The sequence below is a fragment of the Garra rufa genome, chromosome 8, assembly GCF_049309525.1.
Source record: "Garra rufa chromosome 8, GarRuf1.0, whole genome shotgun sequence".
In the NCBI taxonomy this organism is placed as follows: domain Eukaryota; kingdom Metazoa; phylum Chordata; class Actinopteri; order Cypriniformes; family Cyprinidae; genus Garra; species Garra rufa.
This window is the reverse complement of record NC_133368.1, coordinates 47,301,416-47,324,462: the sequence shown is the minus strand read 5'-3', so window position 1 is coordinate 47,324,462 and position 23,047 is coordinate 47,301,416. Positions and strand designations below refer to the sequence as shown.

The window sequence follows — 23,047 nt, the reverse complement described above, 5'->3', positions numbered from 1 at the left end:
GTGAGAAAAAAAGTTTAAATATTACGAGAATAAATTCGGCTTATATTTCAACGTTATTTCTCGAAACATTTCGACTTTATTTGGACTAATCATGCAGCCCTAGACTATGCCATAAAATACTGGGGATATTAAAAAAATAAATACAAATAATGAAACAAAAGTCTTAGTGGATGGTTGCAACAAAAAAATAGTGCAAAATGTGAGTAGATTTCATGAGAATTTCTGTCTGTTCAAAATAATGAAAAAGCTATTTTTATTGTTAATAAACATAACAATTAACCCTCAAAGACAGAGATAGCCACCCACGGCTAAAAATAACTATTATTCTTAAATGTTTAAGAACTTTTAAGAACCGCTAATCCAATTTGAATGCTTTAAAAAGTCTCGTAATGCACAGAGTCTACTCTTTTTCAGTGATATCGCATTTGGCTCCTTTGGATATTCAGAGGCTCCATAGTGAGCGTAATTACGTCATCACATTTCCTCAGCACTGATTCGTCAGATCAAACCAATGTATTTCAGTCCTCTGAGCCAAACAGAAACGATTGTTGTTGCTTAGTCCCACCCCTGTGCCCAGATTGGTTCAAACTGTCATCTATTCAACCAATTGGCTTTGGTCTTTTGAACCAATGATTAGCATGTTTCTTTGGAAATCTGAACAAACGCAAAGTGAAAGTAAAGTGCGTCTTGCGTGCATTAAAAAACAAACGAAAAATAATACATTTGCATGACAGCATTCTTTGAAAAAGCACAGAAATACTCACGACAGAGCTCTTTGACATAACACAACCCAAAACCAAAGAAGGAAACAGCAGTAGATATCGGATAAAGCACTGGAAATTAGATTTTCGCGTCACTAGGCGATGTCCCGGTAAAATAGATTCAGACTACAGTCAGCAGATCCCTCTATTTGGTTGTTATATTATGTAACTAATTCTTGTATAGTTTGTAAAGATTATTTGCACTATTTTTTCTATTGCACTCGGTATATTTCGCTCTCATTTTGTGTGTAGTTTGTGAATAATTTGGACTGTTTATATTTTTGTTGTGCAATTGTTTTTACTACTTCCCACACCGTTCGTGTTTATTGTTCATACTCAGATAAAGAATATATTTATCTTAAAAAGTAACTTTTGCTATTATATAACACTGTTTCTCCTATGACTTTACTCCTGAAACGTTTTTGGACAGGTCTATATTGTCAATAAACTGAAAAGCGCCTATAATAATATTGTAATATATGGCTATAACTTGATTGGGGAATGTTATATATAGACAAAATTTAATTTGGAAGTGTAAAACACCTAAATACAAATTTCTAAAGAAAAAAAAATCCAAACGTCAGGAGTTTTTGTTTGAGTACACAGTAAAAAACACCCAATTGTTGCTAACGTTTTTCCTAAAATTCTGGAAATTCACTCATCTTTAGAGAAAACAAAAGGAAAATTGTAATTTTAAATTAGCTAGACATAAAGTTCAAGTTCTTATGTTTATAATGATATATGACAATTGATGCTGACTGGTAGAATAGGTCTGAAAAAAAAAAAAGAAATGTACAGGTGCCTCAGGTGGCCCAAAAATGTCTTTAAGGTCTTTAAGGGTTAATTAAAAATGAACGTTCTGATGTTTCATAAAAGCATTAAGCCAGGCGCCAGTTGCACATAAGTCTATTAAACTAAAGCTGATAAACAAACAAATGATGCTAATAGTCTGTGTCCAGTGTGATCACAAGCTGCACGGTGTTTGTTCTGCATTCAGAATGAAATGCATGTGTGCAGTATGTGAGTAACATTTTGAATAATCAGAATCTGGGCAGTGATTCTGCTAGCATTTAAAAGTGCTGTTTCAAGCACTATTACTGTAACCTTGAGCTAATGTTGTTGCCTGCCGGGAGAGCGGAGCCCGATAACATGCAGCACATTCAAATGGCACTGTGTTATTTTTCATCCCCTTAAATACCAGACTATGATGCAGAGCGGTTTGTATTCATGGGTGGTTGTTGCACTTTCAAGGATGGCAGTTTTGAATAAATCGGTGTTGACCTTCTGACTGAAACTCTGCTTTATTATTTGAATCTCTGGCCAGATGAATTCACAGAACTGTCAGTATAATCTAATTCCCCCAATCTCTGCAGGTCTTCCAGCTGTTTAAGCGATGCATTTCAAAAACAAGGATCCATCTGTGTATGCCTCTACGTGCTTTACATATTTAATTAGATTCACAAGTCAATTAGGTTGTGTGGGTGAATCCTGCGAAACCTATCAAGAAAATGTCAAGGTACCCAAAAAAGAAAAACAACCCTGGACCACAAAACCAGTCATAAGAGTCAATTTTCTAAAATATACTGAATAAATAAGCTCGCCTTTAAAGTTGTCCAAATGAAGATCTTAGCAATGCATACTAACCAAAAATTATTTTTTATTATATTTAAAATAATAATAATCATTTTGTTTGTTGGTAAAATAAAATAAAAAAAATTTGTGATTTTTTTTTTTTTACCTGAAATGAAGGATCTTCATTTCAGACACCTTAAGCCACATTTTAAAGTGTCAATAATATATTACATAAAAAATATTAATATTTAAAACTATTTGAAAGGTTGAAAAGTACTTATAGGTCCTTAAATGTCATCAAATAAGTATGTCACAATGCCAAAAATAATAAACATAATCATTTTGTTTGTCGGTAAAAAAAAAAAAAAAAGATTTTGTACATTTTTTTTTTTTTTTTACCTGAAATGATGAAGGATCTTAAGAAAGAAAGCCACCTTAAGCCACATTTTAATGTGTCGTTTTTATGACAACTGAGTGTGTAAATTCATTACCTCATTACTGTAATGCAAATAATATATTATATAAAACATTATTACTGATATTAATATTTAAAACTATTGTAAAGGTTGGAAAGTACTTATAGGTCTTTAATGTCATCAAATAATTATGTCACAAAGCCAATTTTTTTTTTTTGGCCTGAAATCATGAAGGATCTTGGTGAAGGCAAATTCTCAATAATGTAATTAACCAAGTATTATTTGATATTAATATAATATGTAAAAATATTGCAAAGTACCTATAAGGTTGGTAGTACTCGTTGTACTGCCTTCACAGCGATTTAAATAATTAAAAAGTGATTTAAATTGTGATTTACCACTATTGATTAAAGACTTAACAAATAGATAAATAAATTCAAAAAGCATTTGTGGCAAATTATGTGCAATTATGTGTAATTATATAAAAAAAGTTAATTGTTTAAATATAACTACTTTTTTCCACTTTTCAATTCAATTCAAAAATCTTGGGTCTGTTTCTAATGTTTCAGAAGGATCAGCACACAGACACAGAGTAAAAACTCTGACACACTTTACTCTATTACTTCTTCTGATATTGTTAGTTCTAGCATAATAGCATCTGTACTACTTCCTCTTTTCCTCTTTACCTAGTGACTAAACTGTTTCTAAACAACCAATAGGTAATTAGGTATTGTTACCTACGTTGTCAAAGTACTTTTTTATTGCTATAATAAACAGCAGAAACCTTGCCTGTTCAGCAATGACTTAACTTTAATATTTCCAAAATAAATACACAATACAAAACAACTAACGCAAGGGTTTTTCACCAATGATTCTGAGAAATGCCTCCTAAACCGGTTTCAACAGTGAGAATAGGAATCTCTATCACCAAAGGCTTTGTGCTGTGAAACCGTGTTTCCCTTTCAAGTGGCAAAATAAAGGTACAACCACAAAACAAGTCCTGACAGCTGTAGATTCTTCCTGCAGCCGAGATACAACAAGTACATCACAGGCCGCTTTTGTGCTCAAACGAAGCTCTACAAAAAAACAACAATAGACATTTGTTTGCACTACAAAACGTGAGTTTGGGAGAATGTATTAGTATAATCCATGTCTCCGAGTGTGTGAGTCTAAACGGGGGAGGAAAAAAGAAAAAAGAAAAGAAAAGAGGAGGGTCTTTCTGTTTCTTTCAATTCATTTCCACTAATGGCTTCCAAGCATCTTCACACAATCAGGCAGCTGCTGCGTGGTCGATGCATCAGCGAGGACGAGAAGAGATGCGCATTCCCAGTAGAGATGCGAAGAACGGCAGACACTCAGCAATACAGCTGCTCCCGTGCATTAGCTCAAAGACACTAACGCAAAACTGTGCTTTAAAGCACTTACCATCAATAACAACTATCCTGAACGCTGTTGGACTAACTAAAAGAACACTGCTGCTAACTTAAATACATATTTCAGTAGTGTGACAGCAGCTCGGCTGGTTTCTTTTGCAGCACAAATTCTAGTGAATCAGTTTGGTCAGAATGATTCACAGATTATTTTAGATGTTCAGTGTTGAAACAGATCTTATGCAGCAGTTTTCTTCATTCTCAGCTGGTATTGAGAGCTCAAATGCGGCGAGATTTAAGCTCATTTCACGGATCTCTCGTGGCTTACAGCACAATGTCATGCTGTTAGGAAGACGCTCGGATCTCAGGCGTCGACCGTTCAGCCGGTGTCATCCAAAAGAGCAGAGCATTTGCAGAAAAAAAGGCTGAGACAAACGGAGAGGGAGGGAAACGAAAAGGACGAATCTCACAAACTGGTCCCAAGACTCAAAATCAAGGAAAAACGCTGAATTTGGACATTTTCATGACAATTCAGCACCAAACTGTGACTCAAATTCACCAAATTTCAATCAATTCTCCATCTTCGTCTCTCAACTCAATCTTATTTATAATAATAAAACATACACTTATCTTTATGGCCAATGATAAACAGATAAACATCTTTATGGCCAATGACAACAGTCTGGGTCACTAGATTGAATCTGAATCACAACTATAGCTTGTAAAACTTGTGAGGTCTCAAGGTCTGATCACTGGATGAATCTCTTATAAGGCAAGCAAACATAATAAGTTCAAGAGGTCAAACGAGCAACACAATATCTCAAAGCATTTAAATAGTGATTATGGATGCATGTTACACTTCATCAAATGCCAAGTGGATCAAAGTGATCTGGCTCAATGTGACCTTGGACCAAAAACCCAGTCATAAGGCTTAATTTTTTTAAATTGAGATTTACATACAAACAGAGGGTGCAAAAAAGGGGAAAAATCTAATTATTGAAAAAAATTGCCTTTAAAGTTGTCCAAATGAAGTTCTCAGCAATGCATATTACAATAGTTTTAAGTAGATTAAGTCAATTTACAAAATATCTTAATAGAACATGATTTCTACTTAATATCCTAATAATTTTTGCCATAAAAGAAAAATCAATAATCTTAAACCATACAATGTTTTGTTGGTACAAATACACCTGCAAAACAAGTGGAAAAAAGTATCACAATAAAGCTTTATAAAACCTAAAATGATTCAGGTTGTATAAAAAAGTGCCACTTTCTTTGATGCATTAATTGTTAAATCACAAAAAAATGAAACGTAATTTTTAAGATTGCTCTAAAATGATGTATTTTAAAACTGTTCAGTACATTAGAAATTAATACCAATTATACTTTATGCATCACAATCTTCATCAGCCATGTTGAATTGATCTAATAATAAACATGATCCTGGACGACAAAACCAGTCTTAAGTATAACAGGTATATTTGTCAAAATCATCAATTTTTATTTTATGCCAAAAATCATTAGGGTATTAAGTAATATCATGTTCCATGAAGATATTTTCTAAATCTCCTACCGTAAATGTATTAAAACTTAATTTTTGATTTGTAATATGCATTGCTAAGAACTTCATTTGGATAACTTAAGGTGATTTTCTCAATCTTTTGAATTTTTTTTTTTTTAGATTCCAGATTTTTTAAATAGTTAATATATATAGTAAATATCTCAGCCAAATATGCAAATGCAAAGCTTATTTGTTAAGCTTTCAGATGATGAATAAAACTCAAAAGATTTATAAAATGTACCCTTATGACTGGTTTTGTGGTCCAGGGACACAAATAAAGACAACAATATGTAAACAGGACAGTAATAAATTGTAGATAAGACATTACAAGTCATTCATGAAGGCTGTAACATCACACCCTGAACAACATCTGTAACCTCAAACCTCTCCTACCCAGCTGTTTCCATTCCTTCTGACTTGAATGATGTTAAATAGGCATTTAAACACATACAACATACTAAAGATCAGCACTCTAGCTTAAAATAAATCATCTTTCTAACTAAAAGCAAAGCTGAATACTTTGCAGAAAAGACAATTTAATGTTTCTCTCCTCTATTAGGCTACTAACTGCAGTTGACATTGAAAATGAGTTTGAAGAAAATCATCTTAACCATCTTTACAGTTCACATATATACACATTTAGACTTTATATGTGAATTGCCACCTTCAAAAGCTATGTTAAATTTATCTAATAATAAATGTGATCCTAGACCACAAAACCTTAAGTTTAAGTCTTACAGTAAGTAGCAGGTATATTTGTAGCAATAGCTAAAAATACATTGTACGATTCAAAATTATACATTTTTTTATTTTATGTCAAAAATCATTAGGATATTAAGATCATGTTCCATTAATATATTCTATAAATTTCCTACCATAATATACATAAAACTTATTTTTTTATTAGTAATATGAATTGCTAAGAACTTCATTTGGATAAATTGGTGATTTTCTCAATATTTCGATTTTTTTTGCACCCTCCAGATTTTCAAATAGTTAATATACATAAATGGAAAGCTTATTTACTCAGCTTTCAGATTATAATGTAAAAGTGGCTCTTTTGACACAAATAAAAACAACAGGACAGTAATAAGTAATAAATTGTAGACAAGTCATTCATGAAAACTGTAACATCACACCCTGAACAACATCTGTAACCTCAAACCTCTCCTACCCAGCTGTTTCATTTCCTTTTGACTTGAATGATTTGACGAAATGTTAAATAGCATAAAAACAATAAATCAGCTTTCTAACTAAAAACAAAGCTTAAAACTGAATATTGTGCAAATATGACATTTCATGATTCTCTCCTCTTAACTACAGCTGACAATGATGATTTGAGTTAGAAGAAAATCATCTCAACTATCCTTACAGTTTTCTACAGGCTAAATATTTTAATTTATTATAATCTCACTTTAATTAATAGACAGAATATGTACTTAAATATCATCAGTCGTACGTTAGCGTAGACAAATTGACTTAAAATTAAAGAGTAAACAGTTAGGATACAGACTTCCCTTATAAAATATTATACTTTAACATATTTTTGAAAATGGAAAGCCTCTTGGACATCTCAACTACCCACTAACCAGGTGATGCTAGACTAGTGTAACGTTACACAAAGAGAATAGGAGCACTTGACGTCTCTGTCATGAGAGAAAACTACTTCACGCACGATTGTAAGACTGAAAAGACTCGTTTTAATTGAAGCACTTTGACAAGTTTCACACACATTCTCTGCCTGACGACTTTAACGGCAGATTGAGATCAGTAACTCATCTTTCGGTCAGTTTGGTGACCGTTATCAACCTCGTTTAGTACGCAAACAACAAACGGCAAGTAATGTATACACAAACCAGAACGCGCACGCAGCGTTTCTGAAGGACGCGAGGTCTCCGTCTGATTAATTAAAAAATTCACTCACCTTCTGCTTTCACTTGAATATAAATCATCCAACGACCTCGTAGAAGGAAACGGATAATTTCCGACCGCTTTCTTAGAGTCCGACAGCGGTTTGAGGAGTAGCAGAGCAGCTGCCTGTTTGACTCGCGAGTGCGTGTGAATCTTCAACGGCGGAGTGAAGGTTCACGTTCGATTGCACTTGAAGGAAGCGGCGTGACGTCACCGAAGCGCTTGTTCAACATTTCAGCGCTTCACTTGTGTCATTTTCACTTAGGCTTATATCTAGAAAACGAAACCGCTACGATCACCAAACCTTTCCGTTTGACAAGTTGCTACTGCTTTATCTGAGTAAGCAAAACTGAAATGCTGGTTATTATTTTTTTTTTTTTGGTAGATTTCAGAAATCGACGATAGATAGATAGATAGATAGATAGATAGATAGATAGATAGATAGATAGATAGATAGATGTGACCCTGGACCACAAAAACAGTCATAAGGATCTTTTTTTTAATTAAAAGCTAAATAAATATGCTTTCCATTGATTTATGGTTTGTTATGATTGGATAAAAATCTGGAAAATCTGGAATCTGAGGATGCAAAAAAATCAAAACACTGAGAAAATCGCCTTTAAGGGGACTTTGGTTATATTTCAGTTATATAAAATCCATTAGTAAAGTAAATATATTAAAACTTAATTTCTGATTAGTAATATGCATTGCTAAGAACTTCATTTGAACAACTTTAAAGGTATTCTATAGTCTTTGATATACCATACTATATTATAGGTTTAGGCAAAGTGGCAAACTTTATTTGTTTGCACCAAATAAGTTGCTACTGCTTTATCTGAGTAAGCAGAATTGAAATGCTGGCTATTAGGTTTCGACGATCGATCGATTTTTTTTTTATTAAAAGCTAAATAAATATGCTTTACATTGATTTATGGTTTGTTATGATAAAAATCTGGAAAATCAGGAATCTGAGGGTGCAAAAAAAAAATCTAAACATTGAGAAAATCACCTTTAAAGTTGTTAAAATGAAGTTCTTAGCAATGCATATTGCTAATAAAAAAAATTTAGTTTTGATATATTTACTAATGAATTTATTATAACTGAAATATACTATTTTATAAGTTTAGGCACAGTGGCACACTTTATTTGTTTGCACCAAATAAGTTGCTACTGCTTTATCTGAGTAAGCAGAATTGAAATGCTGGCTATTTTATTTTATTTTATTTTTTTTGTAGATTTCAGAAATTGATGACAGACAGACAGACAGACAGACAGACAGACAGATAGACAGACAGACAGACAGACAGACAGACAGACAGACAGACAGACAGACAGACAGATAGATAGATAGATAGATAGATAGATAGATAGATAGATAGATAGATAGATAGATAGATAGATAGATAGATAGATAGATCTAGATAGAGCCAGCTGTTCTTCAGAAAAATCCTTAACTTGAATTTGAAGATCAGGGTAAATTTGTCTCCTGGGAAACTTGTAAGTATCTTCTGTAGCTTCTGAAGGGCAGTACTAAATAAAAAAAAGAGATATTTAGGCAAAATGTGAAAAATGTACACACATTTATTCTGTTCAAAAGATTTCACCCCTTGCTCTTAATGCATTGTGTTCCCTTCTTTAATAGTTGCATATGAGTCTCTCAGTGTGAAAATAATACAAAAAGCCGTAAAGTGTAGCAGTCAGATGCCAAATGCACTAGATATGACAAAACACTAGATGCTTAGCTAAGCTCAGATACCACTTCAGCATTTTAGACTGCTGACTTTCAATAAACAATTGAATTGAATAAAATGAATAAATGAACATTAATAAAAAGCACAATTGCTTGGAGAGAAAAGATCATTTGTGATCACAAGCACACCCACATATATTCAAATTGCTTTTTACCAGCACAAAAATGATGTGGTCGATATATTTTTATGAGAAGGTGAAAATTACTGAGTTAACTGTTAAAATATTGATACGGTGTTTTTATCCACAGGGCCTGTGATTTCACACCTCGCTCCTGTTAACAGTAAGAGACCAATTTACTGACAAAGTCACTCCTGAATTAAAGATGTGAAAAAAAATCCTTATTCAGCTGGCAGAATTTAAAGCAGGTTTCCGTGGCTGTTCACAGTCCTGCGAGCTCATTGATTTTAGCCTCGTATTCTTTTCACTGAGGTTTGTGCGTTGCCTTTGGAGTGGCGTCGGGGACCAGCTCGCCTGTTTCATCAGATGCATTTGTCACAGCGGCGAGATGCTGTGATTTTAATTGTATTGGGGAATCTTGATTGGGAAAAGCAGAGGGGGAAGCGAAAGCTCAAAGCAAATTCATTACCGCAGAGGCCGTACATACCGAGCTTTTCTGCATGCAGTGAAAATGTCAGCCTCACCTCGGTCATTTGTAAAGTAATAAGCAGAAGCACAATGACGGCAAGGCGCAGCAGCGCAACGGGGGGAAGGGCAAATCTGCCTGTCGCCTTAAAAAGGATTTTTAAAAGAGTCTTGATTAGAAAGTATAATGAGACTGAGAGCAACGCTGCACACTATCTCTCCAGAGGCTGATGGAAAACAAATTAATGTAGCTATTTTGTTTTAATTCCTATTTTTCCACATTAATCTGCGCCGCGTCCTGAGGAGTTGTCATCATTGTCCACCGGAGCCCATGCAGCCAGAGTTATTGATTTTCTGTAGACACATCAAGGGAATGCAGAGAGTAATCTCTTTTTTTCCTGCAAAAACAAGAGCCATCCAGCAGAAAAAGGCGGAAGACAAAAGGAAAGGTTGAGGGAAAACATTTTAACCCACAGATGCATCATTCTTGTTTCAAACCTTTTGAATGTAATGTAACCAAATAGCATAACAAATTGATCAAATTCTTGATGTTGTCATTTCCTGAAGGATGATGATATTTGTTTAACACAACACACTTTTCTTTTACTTAAAGGAATAGTTCACCCAAAAATATAACTTTGCTGAAAATGCACTCACCCTCAGGTCATCCAAGATGTAGATGAGTTTGTTTCTTCATAAGATTTGGAGAAATTGCATCAATTGCTCACCAATAGATCCTCTGCAGTGAATGGGTGCCGTCAGAATGAGAGTTCTAAAAAACATCACAATAATCCACAAGTAATCCACACCATCAATTAACATCTGGTGAAGTGAAAATAAAAGTATTCATTTCAATAATTTCTTTCCCCCTCAAAAAATTATACTGACTCCAAGTTTTTGAATGGTATAATGTATAATGCTACAAAAACGTTTTTATTTCAATTAAATGCTGATCTTTGGATTCCTTTAGTCTTTGGTATTCTATTCATTAAAGAATCCTGAAAAAAATGTATTGGTAAATATTGGTAAAAATAATAATGTTTCTTGAACAGCACTTCAGCATATTAGAATGATTTCTGAAGGATCATGTGACACTGAAGACTGGAGTAATAATGCTGAAAATGTAGCTTTTAAAGTACATTTAAAAATATATTCAAATATAAAACAGTTATTTTAAATAGTAAAAATGTAAAAAAAAAAATTACTGTTTCTGCTGTACCTTAGATCAAATAATTGGAGGCTTGTTGAGCAGAAGAGACTTTCTTTATTTATTTCTCCTATCCAAATAATTCAAACTAAACATTTTTTGGGGACATTGCTTTGATTGATCATTTATAGGTTTTTCTTGTGACATAGCTCACCCAAAAATGAACATTTACTTACTCAGGCCATCCAAGATATAGATTAGTTTGATTCTTCATGGGAACAAGGGAAAAAGATTTGGAGAAATGTAGCATTACATCACTTGTGGATCCTCTGCAGTGAATGGGTGCCGTCAGAATGAGAGTCCAAACAGCTGATAAAAACATCACAATAATCCACTGCAGAGGATCCATTGGAGAACAAGTGATGTAATGTTACATTTCTCCAAATCTTTTTCCCTTGTTCCCATGAAGAATCAAACTAATCTATATATTGGATGGCCTGAGTGAAGTAAGTGGGTGATCTATTCCTTTAAGATGTGACAAGAAAAACCTATAAATGATCAATCAAATCAATGTTGCCCCCCAAAAAAGTTTGAATTATTTGGATAGGAGAAATAAATAAAGGAAGGAATAAAGTCCTAGTATTGAACACTACCAGTCAAAAGTTTTTTTGATTTTTAATGTTTTTTAAAGAAGTCTCTTCTGCTCACCAAGCCTGCATTTATTTGATTCAAAGTACAGCAAAAACAGTAAAAATGTGAAATATTTGTACTATTTAAAATAACTGTTTTCTATTTGAATATATTTAAAAAATGTAATTTATTCCTGTGATCAAAGCTACATTTTCAGCATCATTACTCCAGTCTTCAGTGTCACATGATCTTCCAGAAATCATTCTAATGTGCTGATGTGCTGTTCAAGAAACATTATTATTATTATTACCAATATTTGAAACAGTTAAGTACATTTTTTTAAGGATTCTTTGATGAATAGATGGATCCAAAGACTAAAGGAATCCAAAGATCAGCATTTAATTGAAATAAAAAGCTTTTGTAACATTATACATTATACCATTCAAAAACTTAGAGTCAGTATGATTTTTTTGAGGGGGAAAGAAATTATAGAAATTAATACTTTTATTTATCAAGAATGCTTTAAATTGATCAAAAGTGATTATAAAGATATTTATAATGTTACAAAAGATTTCTATTTCAGATAAATGCTGTTCTTCTCAAAAATTTCTACTCAGCTGTTTTCAACATAATAATAATAATAATAATAATAATAATAATAATAATAATAATAATAAATGTTTTTTAAGCAGCAAATTAAAATATTAGAATGATTTCTGAAAGATCATGTGACAGAGTAATTATGCAAAAAAAAAAAACTTTGAAATTAGAGGAATATATTTTTAAATTATATTCAAATTGAAATAGTACAAATATTTAAAAATGTTACTGTTTTTTTCTGTACTTTGGATCAAATAAATACAGGCCTGGTGAGCAGAAAAGACTTCTTTAAAACACATTAAAACATCTTACTGTTCAAAAACTTTTGACTGGTATTGTATATACTGGAAACACTGCAGGAAATGACCCATATATACTCTTCCTAAGCAGGTCTCATAAACACAGTGACCAAAGATTTAAGCACTTCATTTCAAATGTTAAAATTTTGACCTAAAAAAGGCTAAATTAAGGAACCCACAATCATATTGTTTGTTTGCTATAGTGCTATTAACCTGTATTAAATTAAAGACAGAGTAATTGTGGCTTTGTCTCTCTGGTAAATGTTCTCTTAAATAGAGTAATTGCTCTTTTCATTGCAGATGAATCTGACAGCGGCAGGAATTAATTACTGTCAGATTGTACAGTGTGTATCATTTAGATGGGTGACTATTCAGCTGCTTGCTGACATGGAAAATGTATTCAAATATTCAAACGATTCATCTCTCAGTGGTGGTTTTGCATTTGTATTTATAAATAAAAAAAATACCCTTTTATTTCACTGCACAATTAACATAGGCATATGAATAATTCATGCATTTGAAAATAAACAAAAAAACACATACGTCTTGTTTGGGAATCAGAGAGGGATAAGCATTAAAAGAAAAAAGAATTAGATTTTTTTTTATTTGACGGATAAAATCATTACTCATTTATATCACCCAAAACATTGTGTGAAACACAGAGAAAGAGATTCTGACCTTGTCATACTGAGATGTCGGGTTCAGTGACCTCTCAGACAAGACTAATAACTGTGTCTAATTGTACTGATTTGTAAGAGGATTTACAGTCAGCCGGTCATCATTAGAAACTAAAAGGTTGATCAGGACGTCAGTGCACTAAACAAATACTTAAATCAACATGAGCTGAAATGATCTTTCCAAAAAAATGTAACCTTAAAATGGTAACATTTAAATTAATTAGTTTCATTCAAGTTAAAAATATTATTCAGCATCACTGCATCAACCTAAATACATTAATTACATAAATACCTTCATTTTAATGGGTTAATTCAGGTAAAATCACAAAGTGTTATGTATGGAAGCCCGCTTTCACCACTGAAAAAAAAAAAAAAAAGGTAATTGTGACTTTTTATCTCACAATTTTGACTTTGTTTCTCAAAACTGTCATATAAACTCACAATTCTGACTTCTTTTCTCAGAACTGTGAGATATAAACTCACAATTGCTAGAAATACAGCAATTAAAATAGGTTTTCATCACGAAATTGTGACTTTATTTCTCAGAATTGCGAGATATAAAGTTGCAATTCTGACTTTATAACTCGCAATTTCAACTTTTGATCTCGCAATTAATAGGAATGTTAAAATATATATATATATTTTTTTTTTGTTAACTGTCTTGGTTTTTAATGTTAAATAAAATCAAATTGAAATCAAACACTGAAATACAAAATGGATCCTGTCTTGGATATTATAAATACCATCCACCAGGGGTCACTCTGTGCCTAGGTCAAAGGTCAATTATTATTTATTATCACTTTTCATTTCTAGATTCATATCCACGGAAACCCTGAATAAAACACTGAATAAAAAAAAAAAGGTTATTGCGACTTTTTATTCAGACTTTTTTTCTCAGAATTGAGATATAAACTCCCAAATGTGAGTTATAAAGTCAGAATTGAGAGATAAAAATTTGCAATTTCGAGTCATAAAGTCAGAATTGCAACTTTATATCTTGCAATTGTGAGGAATAAAGTCACAATTGTGTAATATAAACTCAATTATGAAAAAAAGTCAGAATTGCGAGATAAAAACTCGCAATTGCAAAAAAATGTATTATATCTTGCAATTTTGACATTTTTTGAGTTTATATCATGCAATTGTCACTTTATTTCTCAGAATTGCAAGATGAGTTTATATTTCACAATTCTGAGAAAAGAAGTCAGAATTGTGGTTTATATAACAGTTCTGAGAAAAAAAGTCAGAATTGTGAGAATGAAACTCGCAATTAGGAAAAAAAAATCAGAATTGCGAGTTTATATCTTGCAATTGCGACTTCAGAATTGCGAAGTCAGAATTGCAACTTTAAAGTCAGAGTTGCAATTCTGACTTTATAACTCGCAATTGCAAGATATAAACTCGCAATTCAGATTTTTTTTTTCCTAATTCCGAGTTTCATTCTCACAATTCTTACTTTTTTTCTCAGAACTGTTATATAAACCCACAATTCTGACTTCTTTTCTCAGAATTGTGAAATATAAACTCACAATTGTGAGGGATAAAGTCAGAATTGCGAGATATAGTCTCACAATTGCTAAAAATAAAGTCAGAATTGCAAGTTATAAACTCGCAATTCTGACATTTTTTTTTGCGCAATTCTGATTTTTTTTTCTCAGAACTGTCATATAAATTCACAATTCTGACATTTTTCTCAGAATTCTGAGATACAATCTCACAATTGCTAGAAATCAGAAGTCAGAATTGCTAATTTTTATTGCAGTTGCAGGTATATATTACGCAACTGTGACATTATTTCTCGGAATTGCGAGATATAAAGTTGCAAGTCTGACTTTATAACTCGGAATTGCGAGTTTATATCTCACAATTCTGAGAAAAAAAGCCAGAATTGTGAGTTTGTATCATGCAATTCTGAGAAAAAAAGTTAGAATTTTGAGTTGCAGTTTTTTTATTTTTATTCAGTGGCATTAAGGGTTTCCATAGATATGAGATGAGAATCTAGGAATAAAAACAATTTAGATTCACCTTTTAATTATTTAATTAATTGACCTTTGACCTAGGCACAGAGTGACCCGTGCCCTGGTGGATGGTATTTAACCAAGATGTATGCAGTTATATTTCTAGATTTAATATCCAGGACAGAATTAATTTAGTAATCCAGTGTTTGATTTTAATTTGATTTCATTTTGCATTAAAAACCAAGACAGTTGACAAAAAATTTTTTTTTTTTTTTACATTCCTATTAAGTTATGAAAACATTATTTCTAAATGCTGACTGTTCACAATGTCTAGTTTAAAAAAATGTTTTTAATGTTTTTTCTTGGTTCCATTTTAATGAAACATTCCATTTTGCAAACATCATGGGATTGTTACTTTTGAATGTTCTCTGAACATTCTAAAACAGATATAATACATTTTATCTCAATTTCTTTTAGGACGATTTTGAAGTTGGAGGACAAAATGAGATGGGAGTTTTTTGACATACCCTAGGTATTGAACTGGAGCGCACAGAGTACACATGTGCACCACAGAGCTAGACAAGACAAGAATTTGTGGTTAAAAAGTGTATAAATATTAATTTATTTGAGAAAATGACTGAGAAAAAGACTCTTATTTCTCGGCTGGGATTGTTTAGAGCCCTTTGAAGCTGCATTTAAACTGCAATTTGGAAGTTCAAACTCGCAGGCACCATAGAAGTCCACTATATGGAGAAAATTCCTGAAAAGTTTACCTCAAAAAACATAAATTCTTTACAACTGAAGAAAGAAAGACATGAACATCTTGAATGACAAGGGGGTGAGTAAATTATCTGCAAATTTTTGTTCTGGAAGTGAACAGTTTGAGAACACATTGCAAGAACATTAGCCAAAATGCCCACACAAACACACAAAACTGAACATTACTGACACTAAATGACCTATTCAATCATCCAAATCAAGAGAACAATCTAGCCATTGCAAGACTCAAGTGTTATCATATGACCCTGGAAAATCCCCAGCTTCTGTCAAGCAACATTAAGACCTGAAAAGGAATGTTCCATTAAGGAAACACGTATCATCCAGCAAACAGCAAGGGCAATGTTGATTTGACAAGATGAATGAGTAGAGGATCACAGGACTTGTATTACCCAGCAGCCTCTGGGTTCCTTCTGTGGCTCCTCTAGTGGGCGGCCGTCTTAATGGTCGTGCTTGTTTTGGCTCTGTTAACTGGAGCATGTTCACAGATGAAGGCCATGCAGGCGACGGTAGAGCACGAGAACAGAACAAAAGGATGGAGAAGCACTATTGTTAAGACAATAATCAGTTTAGCTCAACCAAACGGAATGAAAAGAAGCAGATGTGAACGGAAAACTCACTTTCAACATGTCCTGATGTCTAAAAAACTCACATAATTACACTTTATGATTATGTAAAACCAATAACATTACAGCAGGAGTTTTAATGTTTTCTTTGGATTGTTTGATGACTCAAAAGACAATATAGCAAAATATAACAAATTTTATAACTATAATTAATTTGTGTTTCCTGATTGCAAATTTCACATACATAAACAAAAATATGTCTCTAAACCTCTTTACTTCACTGAAAGTTGGTCTAGATCAAGTCTCGATATGAATCCGATTATTCGCAAACCCTCTGGTCTAAATCAAGTGATTTTCGATCAAAGCTCCAAAGTTCCGATCTTAATCAAATGATTCGTGATCTGAGCCTCAAAGTCACGATTTTAAGCAATAATTTGTGATCCAAGCTCCAAAGTCCTGATCTGAATCAAATGATTCGTGATCCGAGCTTCAAAGTCTCGATCTGAAACAAATGATTCACAAACCGGCTTCGAAGTTCTGATCTACATCAAATGTTTCGTGATCCAAGCTTCCAAGTTCAGATCTGAATTAAATGATTCGAGAACCCGCTCTGAAGTTCCAATCTAAATGAAATGATGTACGATCCAAGCTCCAAGGTTCCAATCAATATCAAGTGATTGACGATCCGCACTCCGAACTCTGATTCGTGATCCGAGCTTCGAAGTCCCGATCTAAACCAAATGATTCATGATCCAAGCTTCAATGTCCTGATCTGAATCAAATGATTTGAGAACCCGCTCTGAAGTTCCAATCTAAATGAAATGATGTACGATCCAAGCTCCAAGGTTCCAATCAATATCAAGTGATTGACGATCCGCACTCCGAACTCTGATTCGTGATCCGAGCTTCGAAGTCCCGATCTAAACCAAATGATTCATGATCCAAGCTTCAAAGTCCTGATCTGAATCAAATGATTTGAGAACCCGCTCTGAAGTTCCAATCTAAATGAAATGATGTACGATCCAAGCTCCAAGGTTCCAATCAACATCAAGTGATTGACGATCCGCACTCCGAACTCTGATTTGTGATCTGAGCTTCGAAGTCCCGATCTAAACCAAATGATTCACGATCCAAGCTCCAAAGTCCTGATCTGAATCAAATGATTTGTGATCCGAGCTTCAAAGTCCTGATCTGAATCAAATGATTTGAGAAACCGCTCTGAAGTTCCAATCTAAATGAAATGATTCATGATCCAAGCTCCAAAGTCCTGATCTGAAGTTCAGTGTAAGTGGCTCCCTTAATTGAATCAGTTTGCCTGTTCCTTTGCTATTTGTTTCTTCAGCCATGTTTATTCAACACTGTCAGTAGGCTGCTACTATTGGCTTAGCTCGCTAGTTTTATGACATTAACTGAAATAAGCAATTTATGCAAAGTATGTTTTCAAATAAATTATCCATCTATTTAGAAGATGTTAGAAACATCTAACATAACTATTGCTATTAAAACTAGATATTACTATTGCTAATTAGTGAAAACACTCCATTAATATGACAAGCTGTACCTTAAAATACATGTTAAATGGAAACACTGTGCATTATGATCGAGTTTGTGGCTTAATTCACTATATTTTAAATAGTTTGACCATTGCAATTCAGTTGGTGACAGTTTAACAGTAAATCATTTGAAAACATCCAGTCATACCTTTGAAGTGAACGTCAATTTTATCAGTCACATGACTTTTATGACACATAGCAACTCTATTAAGTTTTGTGCCATTCTGATAAAATGTAACACCAAAAATAACCAAAGTGCTCCAGAGGCTTATTGTCCCTGACAACCTCTGTAGTCTCATTTAGACACTTGTTAGCAACCCCCTTTTTCAAGACCATTAAAATCTGTCATGCCGTTCTGTGTGCAAACACCATATTGTCTTAACAAAGGACGTGAGAAGGCGGCACATGTCTGGTGGAGTGCACACAGCGTCTGGCATGCACATTTCCATGCCAGCTGTCAGTTTCTGTCTTGTCATATTAACACTGAACGCTGTCCCTTTTAATTAGCAGTGTCAGGTCAGCGCTAACCTTTTCCTCTTTCATGCATCAGCACGAGAAAGCGAGAGATGTGCGAACGAGATGACTTCTGTGTTATTTGATCAAAAACAGGCCATTACGGCTGTAATCATAATAGTGGCAGCCCTCGTCGTAATATATGCTCCTCTGTAACCATCCATCTCCTGGACAACAGCAAAGTAAATAGGGAGACGGAAGACAAAAGCAAAGGTCTGTTTGAAATATCAAGCACCGTGTGACACCGTGTAATTAAAGAGGAAGCTAGTGGCATCATATTAAAGGACTCTGGCTTTTTTTTTTTTTTTTTGCATTTGGTCCAGTTCAATTAATCGTGTAAATCATACAATTTATGAAATGCAATGCAAGAGACACACCATACATTCATTTCCAATGCTGTAATAGCTTTTTAAGCAGCAGGAGGGAATTGTTTTTTATAGAATGAAATTAATCAAACAGTGGAAGGGTTACAAGATGAGCACTAAATCATCACAAATAAACAGCAATTTACTTAGGATAGAAACAGGATAAAATTAAGTTTATTTTGTCTATCTAAAATGTCTAATTGCATTATTTTCATGACTTTTTTAGTTTTATGTTGGAAAATATATTATTGTAATACTTTAATCATTATAAATAAAAGGTAGTACATCAAACACCATCATAATGTATACATTATTTGAATTATGAATAATATATATTTTTTCACGATACAGTAATGAGAATTAGATTGTTTTGCATTATGGTTATGAAAATTTGTGCAGGTGAAATATGCTTTATTGTTATGCAAATAATAACAGCTGACTGATATGTTTATATATATATATATATATATATATATATATATATATATATATATATATATATAATGACAAAACAGAGATCAGGGTGGCTGATGCCTGTACACATGTAAAACATACACAAAATTGTAGAAAAATGTAGTTGTTTTTAATTTAAACAATAATTTTTAAATTAAAAAAGATCTTTAAAATTATTTATATTCTTTTAAAAAAATATATATTTTAAAATGTTTTAAATCTGAGCTAAATCTAATTTCATGAGGCAAAGTATGACTCACTTTTGTGAGATTTCCCCTCACAAATTGCTGCCCAGTTGAAATCTGAAAAAAAAAATGTACGAGTCACTCAAGGGAAACACTTCGGTTTGTCTATTGTTTCATTATTGTTATAAGACTCTGTCTCTTTCTGCAGGAGGCTCCCCTCCGCACTGCCCATCTCTCTGAGAGCAGCTATTGTGTCCCTCTCTAATAAATTAGGCTTTGTTGGCCTGGCTTTTGTCGTGTCCTAAGAGCTTCAGATAGCAGACTGAACCCTGGGAAAAAAAGAAACCAGTACAAATCACCACAAAAATTCTAATCTACCTGCAGTCTGACAGCATTTCTGCTCATCACACCCACAAAACCCAAGCAACAGCATAGAACACACTGGGTAATGTCCTGGCAACCAAACAGAACACTCTAGTAACCACACAGAACACCCTACTGAGAACCACATGGCAACATCTTGGCAAATGCACAGTGATACACAAACAAACAATCAGAAAACCTTAGCAACCACATGACAACACTCTGGCAACCACACATCAATACACCAACAACCACAAAGAACACCTTAGCCACCACACGACAACACCCTGGCAACCACATAGTGACACAAAAACTATATATTTAAGTAAGAAACATCTCATGGATGCACTGGGACGCATCCTCAGTGATGTATCCTGGGATCATTGGATGTTTCGGGTCTCGCAACATCATACACCCTCTTGATCGACCCAGCCGGGGTTGATCAAGCCCTGACTTGCGTCCCAGTAGCAGTCCACGGATCAGCCCTCTTTATCCAAAGCCACCTTGTGGCCTTCTCCGCAGCTTCACTTGCGGATCGAATGGCCCTTTTCTTTGCCACCCCTGTAACGGCCAACTGTCTGAGGGCTTTGCACAATGAACGTCCTGCAAAGCCTCTACAGCCAACTTCTATGGGCTCATAGATGGTTCTCCAGCCTCTCTCCCTGCACTCCTCCACCAGTTCCTGGTACTTAGCGCGTTTCCTCTCATTGGCTTCCTCAATACGTTCTTCTCAGGGCACCGTAAGTTCCAGCATGATTAGCTGTTTGAAACCTCAGAGGTAATTATCATGTCTAGGAGGAGACTTGTTGTTACAATGTGCTGAGGGAACCTCAGTTGTTTTCCCAGGTCGACCTGCAGCTGCCAGTCCGAGGCTTTGTGAAGGAGGCCTGTTGTTAATTGTGGGCGCGCCCGGGGTTCCTCTCCAGCTTTAACGAAGAGGACTGCCTTTTTTGGAGCATGATGGTGCTTGCTGGTGCTGATGGCTGAGGCTGAGCTCTCAGCAATTGCCTTAAGCACCTGGTCATGGCGCCAACGATAACGACCATCAGCCAAAGCCTTTGGGCAGCTGCTGAGGAGATGTTCTAAAGAGCCCCTTCCAGAGCAAAGAAGGCAGGAAGGTGTCTCACTCTTCCCCCAGACATGGAGGTTCGCTGGGTTTGGCAGGACATCGTAGACAGCTTGTACCAGGAAACGGACCCGATGAAAATCTGCCTGCAAGTTGTTTGCCCAGGTTATCCTGCGCTGCAGTGTACTCTCCCACCTAGTCCACGCTCCCTGCTGCTGGTGTCCCACCGCCCTGCTCATTCGCTCTTCCTCCACGCCTGCTCGAACCTCTTTCTAGAGTAGATGGTGTCTTTCCTTGCCACGGGCCTGGCTAACCAAGGTCTTTGGGAAAAAGCCCAAGCCCGTTCTGCCTGTCGCCACAGTGCCCACCAGAGCCTTTTGTCTCAGGCGTGACTCTGCAAACTCCACTGCTTTCCCAGCATTCCATTTCCTTCCTGTCCTCACCTCAATGCTGGTTGATGACACCTTGCAGTCCCTGGAGTCCCTGTACTGTAGGGATTCTCTGGTGCGTACCACCATGAATTCTTCTGTAAGGCCACTGAACGGCAGCTGCAAGATGTTACTCGTCCCATATAATGCAGCGCTGGTGAGACTGCGTGGAAGTCCCAGCCACTTCCGAAGAAACCACTGATCTTCCTTTCAAGGGACTCAACTGTTGTCATTGGGACTGCATAGACCAGCAGGGGCCACAAGACTCGGGGCAGAATGGAGTGCTGGTAGATCCAGGCTTTAAATCTACCAGGCAGACCGGATTTGTCAACCTTGGCAAGCCAAGCTCCAAGTTCTTCGTTGGACTTCTGGATGGCGGCAGAGTCTTTCAGGCTGGAGTCAAAGAGCTTCCCTAAACTCTTGACAGGTTGCTCCGTGATGGTTGAAATGACAGTTCCTGAGATGGAAAAATGGAATTTGTCAACCACTTTCCCTTTCTTCAGCACCATGGACCTTGACGTGGAGGGCTTAAAACTCATTCTAGCCCAGGCAATGAGTCTCTCTAGTCCTTGTAGGACCCATCTGCTCCCTGGGACCGATGTCGTTGTGATGGTAAGGTCATCCATATAGGCTCTTATAGGCTGTCGTACGCCTGACTTAGTTAAGGGCCCTCTGCATTCCACTTCGGCTGACTTGACCACCATGTTCATGGCAAGGGCGAAAAGAATAACTGAGATGGTATAGCCTGTTATTATTCCTTTCCCAATGCAATGCCAGTCTGATGTTTCTGACCCAGATGTGACCCTCATCCTGAAATTATTGTAGTAATCCAGAATCAAGTCCTTAATCTTACTGGGAACATGATGGAGGTGTAGAGCGAGCTCGACCAGCTTATGTGGTATGGACCCATAGGCATTTGTCAGGTCCAACCACAAGACAACTAAGTCACCTTTGTTCTCATGGGCCTCTCTGATGAGTTGTGTAACTACACCAGTATGTTCCAAGCAGCCGGGAGCTCCAGGAATGTTCTTGAGGAGAAACTCTGTCAGTCTTTGTGAGACGATGCTGAAAAACACCTTCCCTTCAACACTCAATAGAGAGATGATTCGAAACTGGTTTATGTTTTTCGAGTTCTCCTCTTTAGGAATCCACACTCCCTCAGCATATATATATATATATATATATATATATATATATATATATATATATATATATATATATATATATATAAAACCATATGGCAATGCTCCTGAAAATGGCTAAAGACCCAAGCAACCACAAAACAACACACCAGCAACCACTCAGAACACCTAAGCCGCCATATAACAATATCTTGGCAGCCACATAGTGACACAAAAACAACCACAAAGAAACCTCATGGCAATGCTCTCGCAACCACCCAGAAAACTCTAGCAACACACCACCAACAACAACTATAAAGAACACCTTAGAAACTACATAGCAATGCCCTGGAAACCACAAAAACTTTTTGGAAACCTCACAGCAACACACCAACAACAACCATAAGGAACACCTTAGAAA

General features: G+C 35.1%; 1 pseudogene; it reads right to left on the bottom strand.

Annotated features, from left to right (window-relative positions):
- LOC141340221 (uncharacterized) overlaps nucleotides 1-22,671 on the bottom strand; it is a 43,383-nt pseudogene extending 20,712 nt beyond the window's left edge.
- Between the last annotated feature and the right edge of the window lie 376 nt (nucleotides 22,672-23,047).